Source organism: Poromitra crassiceps (assembly GCF_964638095.1).
Source record: "Poromitra crassiceps genome assembly, chromosome: 2".
Lineage (NCBI taxonomy): Eukaryota > Metazoa > Chordata > Actinopteri > Beryciformes > Melamphaidae > Poromitra > Poromitra crassiceps.
The window spans coordinates 6,697,056-6,703,456 of record NC_139624.1 but is presented as its reverse complement, the minus strand read 5'-3'; the positions used below and the strand labels follow the sequence as shown (position 1 = coordinate 6,703,456).

Sequence of the window (6,401 nt, the reverse complement as noted above, 5' to 3'; positions counted from 1 at the left end):
ATTCAGAGAGCTGTCAGTCTCAAGGGCCTACATCCAGAACACACTATAGAAACACCCTCTGTCACATTCAAAGGCACACTATACAAAAGAGGCATGGCTGTTGTAGTGAACCAAAATGACACTGGGTACATCTTTGGGAGAATAATGTTGATACTGTTAAATCGGTCAAAGGTGCATTTTGTTGTCCGACAGTATCAGTCGGTGCCTGCACTGGATCTCGGTGTGCATTGCTTACAAAGCAACTCCGAGGTTCGGTATCAGTGTTTGACTGTAGACGATCTTGTTGATTATTACCCTCTGCCTGCATATAATCAGTTTGGTCTTGATCTTGTTGCTCTGCATCATTCTGTATTCCAGGTGGCAGAGTGAGTAATGGAGAAGATCATTGAGGAGGCCGTCCAGACTGTGCTACCACAGCTAGCTGGAGAGACACTGGAAACATTAGTCACTGAGTTGATAACCAAAGTAGGTGTGACTGAGCGAAATGATCTGCACTACGTTGAGGAAAGAGACCTCAGCCATCTGCTCTCACCCCTTCAGTGCAGAAAGGTTCTTCATTCCTTCAGAGGAGGTGAGATTTTAGTTACTTTAATTAACATGTAAATATGCAGTTATGTCAAAAATATAGGGGTCATTTGTGATGTTAAACTTGTCACTAGTAGGGATGTCACGACACTAGAATTTCTACTTCGATACCTATTATGATAGGGAGGGACAAATCTTAAAAGAAAGCACTGATGGTATCAAAACTGTTGCAAATGAGTATTGTATACATTTAAATGCTTTATTATTGATACCTGTTTTTCTCACGTTTTCTAATTTATTTAAATATCAAAAAAATGAATGTCACATTTTCAGCATGTGGGTTTCTGCAGGCCACCACATATATTAGCATCTATCCCTGTTGGTCTGGAAAAAAGTGGTATTGGTGCATCCCTACTTCTCACAACCATTTTGTGACCTGTCACTTGTGTTTGTATAATGCAGGTCCTGCCATTCCCCAATTGAGCACTTTAGCACCTGAGCCAGAAGCCTCCACCTCTGCCTCCACCTCCACCTCCACCTCCACCTCCAGCATAAGCTCCATATCGCCCCCCCAAAGTCCCATCTCCATACAGAACAGTGCATGGGTGGACAGTTTCCGGGTGCCCTGGGACAAAGCGAAGCCGTCTCTTAAGAGAGCTATAGATGCTGGTAAGAAGCCAGAGGAGGGGGACCGCCGACACTTGATAAGAGTCACCGTTGATGCGATGAGAGAACACTCCTTGAACCCTACTCGCCAAGAATGCACAGTATTAGCAAAAGCCATAACTCAGAAATATCCAAATAGCTTCTTAGATACAACTGGGGAGGGGGATCTACTTGGATGCGGGTACTTCAGTTTAGTCCAACAGCTCAAGACCAGAGTTGATTATGTAAATCGAGACAACACACTGTCCCGCCTGAGGAAGCCCAAACGCATCCAGATGAGTGAAGATGATGACCAGCCAAGAGTAACTAAATGTGCAAAAATCGACAGTTATGGGTGTGTTCGTTGGCAGCCAGAGGAGTACCCAGATGGGGAAACGTCAGCGTCATTAGAAGAAAAGAGGCTTGAGATGGTGGATATATTCAGTCGAGAGGGGCTCAAGGGAGCTGAGAGAGGGAAGGTAGAAGAGCTAATGACAATCACATATGTTAAACAGCGGGAGGATATAAATGCAACCCCACCCCCCAGCATTCTGGACTTAAGTAAACAGTGGCCATTTCTTCTTTCACGGAAGTTTTTACTTTCACACTTCACGACCCTCACCGGTGTTGAACTACACACCAGACTGGGCGAAGACTTGGACAAAAAGGGTGAAAGGCTTCTGAACTACTTTGGAGCTCAGCGTACAAAGTGGAGTAACGAAGTGAAAGCTGTTCTGAAGGAAGCCTTAAAGAAGGACCGAGAGCCAGGCACCGATGGACTAGCAGTGATGCTTGTAATGTTGACCTACTTCAAAGAGCAAGAGAGCGCCCTTTTTCTCCAAGCTGATGTAAGTGGCTAAGTGCGTTAATTGCTTTAATATATTAGTTTGCTATTTTGACCCTTCATTTCAGTGCTACTCGTTCTATGAGAATAGTCACCGAAAAACAATGCTGATTTATTTAGCACTTGATGTCAGACATATCCGCAAACTGTACAGTTTTGCAGGCAATCATTTAGTTTGACAGTTATTGAATTGATTTGAGTTAAAGTTGATGCCAGTGATGTCATTCATGCACAAATGACATCACTGGTATCAACTAACTCAAATCAACTCTCAATAACTGTCAAACTGTTTCCAGTTTTTGGATATGTGTGAGATCAAGTGCTAAATAAATCGGCATTATTTTTCGGTGAAGTTCTCCTTTAACTTTGATTAGAGTGCAACATTTCAAACCTCCAGAATTGTCTTGCAGGTTTGGTGAACCTTTGATGGCATCTTGTGCTTGGGCTCAAGTAAAAGCAGGTCTGCATCTGGCAGTCCTGTCTCCCTAGGAGTTTGTATTAACTGTATATTTGTAAATGGTTTGTTTGCCAATGGCTTGGGGCCTTGGGTCATATTTTTGTTTGAGGGCACGTTTATGTGGTTGGTGGTTGAGCACTTTTAAATGGAAATACCTCACCTTACACTATGACTTATACGGTGCAAGCGTCTATCTCTCAACTCTTTAGAGCATGCTGTGTGGAGGGTGGATTCACTGGTGCCTACTGTGTGCACAATGTTTACATTATCAAGAGTTTATTGATTACAACCAGAAGTGGCATCCTGCACTCTGTCCACATTCCACAAATCATATTTCCATTGCACATGTAAAGTATGTATTCTAATGGGTTGCTAGCTACAGTACGAGTAGTTAAATTGCCCAGAAACATCTCATGAGCTTTTTCCAGTGAATCTCTTGAAAGTAGTTAATCTGAAAACTGAAAACCAGATATTTATGAAGTCTTTCTGAAGTTTTTCCCAATTCTTTAACTCAATTACTTTTTCATTCTCCATACCTTTCTCCATTTTCTTATCTTCACTGTCATTCATACTGTAGGTGACTACCACTCCCGCTGATGCAGAAGCCCAGTTGTCTCTCCCCGTCACTCCAAGGATCATCATGCTTGGTAAGCTTCACATTCATATATTTTCACATTCAATTCAAACCTTTGTCATGCTGCCCAGTGCCCAGTTTTTTGCGAGGAACATGCTCCAACAATCAGCCTCGGCTTGCAGCCTTGCCGATGACCTGTCCTATATACTCAAACCTCAGCTTGACGAGGGGGTCGCAGGGGAGTCGCCAGCAAAATGTGTAAATTGACTAGAAGTTAGCTTAAGCAGAGAATGTAGTGCATATACCTGTTATCTGCCCATCTATCATAAGGTTAATGTCAAATTCAAGCGGATTTGGTAGTGTAGGAAGCAGAGCAGGCCGACTCGCACACTAAAATAATGGTAGCAAAAATGCAGTCTGAAACCCTATGGAGCTCTGGAATGAAAGGCACGCGCCACTGTCTTAATATTTCACCTCTTAAAAAAAAATTAACCAAGGGTTAACCGCTTAAGGGTGTCGGTTAGTCAAAAGTAAAATTAACCGAAAATCCACATAACGCTTATTAACCTTGATCCGTGTCTCAAACTATGCCGTGACAGGACAGAGTGTAAACACGCAACATCAAACGCCTGGTGCCGCTTCGTTATCATTAGGGAACGGTAAAACAATTAAAAATAAAATACCGATGGCAGCACCAAATGTCCAGGACCTTATCAATACTCCTGGTACTGACTAATCAGGAACTGGTATCAAATAATACCAGTGCTTGATACCCATCCCTACTCTGGGTTATAGGACCCCTGAGGTCTTGGGTCCCTGGGCCTGGTACGCCCCTTTGCTAATACATCCCTGCGCATCAGCTGTGTTGAGTCACATTTTTGGGGAGCTCTGCACGCCGGCTGCGCTGCCATGCTCGCCAGCCGCAGCTCATTTGGCAAGTGCGTTGACGCTGTAGCATGTTTTCTGTTTTACAGTTCTGACCGAGGATCCAATCATTTGTAGAAGATATTGCAATGAAATATAATTGTTGCAATGTCTGATTTATTGTTCTTCAGGTGATCCAATTCTGACTGCAAAAAAATGGATGCTGTCCATTGAGGGGAGAGTAGTAATCCCACCTGCTGCCACCTGCCACCTTGACTTCACCACTGCCTTGGCCGTCCTCTTCGCCTCCTACTATGTGTTCAACATAGAATATCAGGTGGAAGCAGCCACAACTCTGGAGTTTATTCAGAGGTATTACTTATTTTCACAAATGGTTGTGGAATCACTTTACCTGTATACTATTTCTTAAATGATTTCGGCTGTAAACCCTGCAAACTATTCTTACATACTGTATATTGGCAATGCATTGACCCTAAAGTCACAAAGCCCCACTTGCATGCAGGGAATATTTTAGATGTTAAGAAGCTACTTGCAGTTGCCATGGACCACTATGTCAGGAACAGTGGTACCTACTAAATGAAAGATAAAAGACACAAATTAGACCACAGACCCCATTTGACAAGATTTTGTCACAGGGTCCCCATCCGGATCCCAGTTTGAGAACCACCAACTTAAATGACTCAATAACATCCATCATGTACACAGATAGTACATGGCATATTATGGAGAAGCAATACTCCAAGTACTTAGACCCTTTCCCATATGCGGCCTATTTTATAAACGTAACGTGGAAGTTTGGCGATAGCGGTGTTTCAAGAGACTGGCTACAGTATGATGCTGGGGCTGTAGTGATGAGTTGTTCCGTGGTGTAACATGGGAGTCTGCAGCCTGTTGCACCAGCTGAACGTAAGTTCGCTCTTAAGTTAGCGTGTAAACTAACTGCTACGTTCAAACTAGTTAGTTTGACACTAAAGTTGTGTCTTTGTTTAGTTGCATCACGGAGACGTAAGGTACATCTTAACTAGTAGTCCTTAAACCTCACACTAGCCAAAATAGTGTCGCAGAAAATGACGTGTACAGTATCTCTGACCAATCAGTGAAAAGCACGGTGGAAACGGTGTTTATTTACCGTTGTTTAATTAAGTGGAATGAAAACAGTCAGACATGTTGCCAACCGCAAATTAGTGCTTTCATATTTCATCAACACTAACCAAATGAGTTTACATTAAATTGCATCATTTGGCAGACGCTTTTATCCAAAGCGACTTACAATAACACGTTTAGGTTCATAATAGGCTACTGTTAACGTTTATCTGTGAGCTCTTCATCAGCATTGTAGGCTAATTTACAACCATCCTGCCTCGCTAAATTGTAGCTGTTATTTTAATTTGTATGCAGTGAGGCAGCTTGTGGAAAACAAAAGCATGAGTCATAAATATCAAAGGGTGTAATTTATCACGGAGAACACGTTACCGACGCAAAACAATGTTGCGCCATGGTGCCAATATTGCCAGCTGTGCCAATAATTTGCTTCAAATTTTACTCTGGCCTCTTATTTAAGTGTGTATTCTTCAACGTAATACCTTATCTACTTGAAATGTACTGATTTTTTTTTAAATATATATGAATATATGTGACACAAAAATGTGTTTGTTTTTTTGACCGGTAAGAAATATGCTTGGCGGGTAGATTTTTTCCATCTACCCACCGCCACTGGCCGGTGGGTCAAAAGTTAATTTCGGGCCCTGCTGGAAATCAATGGGGTTTTTGTATGGGGGTTTTGTTTAGATGCCTGAAATAAGATCTGTGGTTAACAAAAGTTTATGAAACTCTTAAACACCCCTAAAGAAAAGAAAACATTTTTCTTCTTGTTCATACAGTTGGATGTTTGAGCTTCACTGTGCAGAATGATGTCTGTGTAGAGTTTGACACTAGAAGGCTGTTTCCTCTTTCCACAATTGACTGCAGAAAGTGTAAAGTTTCTCTGTGGCCACTGAAAAGTTGATTTTTAACTAGCACTAAGTTTTTTTTACATCGAATGTTTGCATTTTTTATAGGTTTTTTGTCAGGATTAATCCTGATTCCACCAAATGCACTGCCAAGGTCCAGGTGAGCCGGAAGAGTGGGAAAATGGTGAAGCGGAAGACATCAGAAATGAACCCCCATGTGGTTTCATTCATCAGGGCCTTCACAGAGATTGATTGGCAAATCTAGATGAAGGTGAGGTTCTGATAATAGGTTGGCCTTTGTATTGAAAGTTTATTTATTTAAATACAGCCCTTTATCACAAGCAGGACTCACGGTAGGGTTGGGTGGTAATAAAGAAATTTCGTATACTGGGGTATTTGAAAATAGCAACGGTATCCAGTGGTGTAGTGGTCCCTGGAGAACTGGGTAGACTGTAATTTACGCCCCCCCCCAGCTGCTTTTCGATATATATACTGTATGTATATATATATATATATATATAT

General features: G+C 42.0%; 1 long non-coding RNA gene across 1 annotated transcript; it reads left to right on the top strand.

Annotated features, from left to right (window-relative positions):
- Positions 1–1,094: 1,094 nt before the first annotated feature.
- Positions 1,095–6,113, top strand: LOC310772556. The gene is made up of 4 exons (XR_014552503.1): positions 1,095–1,194; positions 3,049–3,118; positions 4,101–4,281; positions 5,988–6,113. It is a non-coding gene; the product is annotated as an uncharacterized lncRNA (long non-coding RNA).
- Positions 6,114–6,401: the final 288 nt, after the last annotated feature.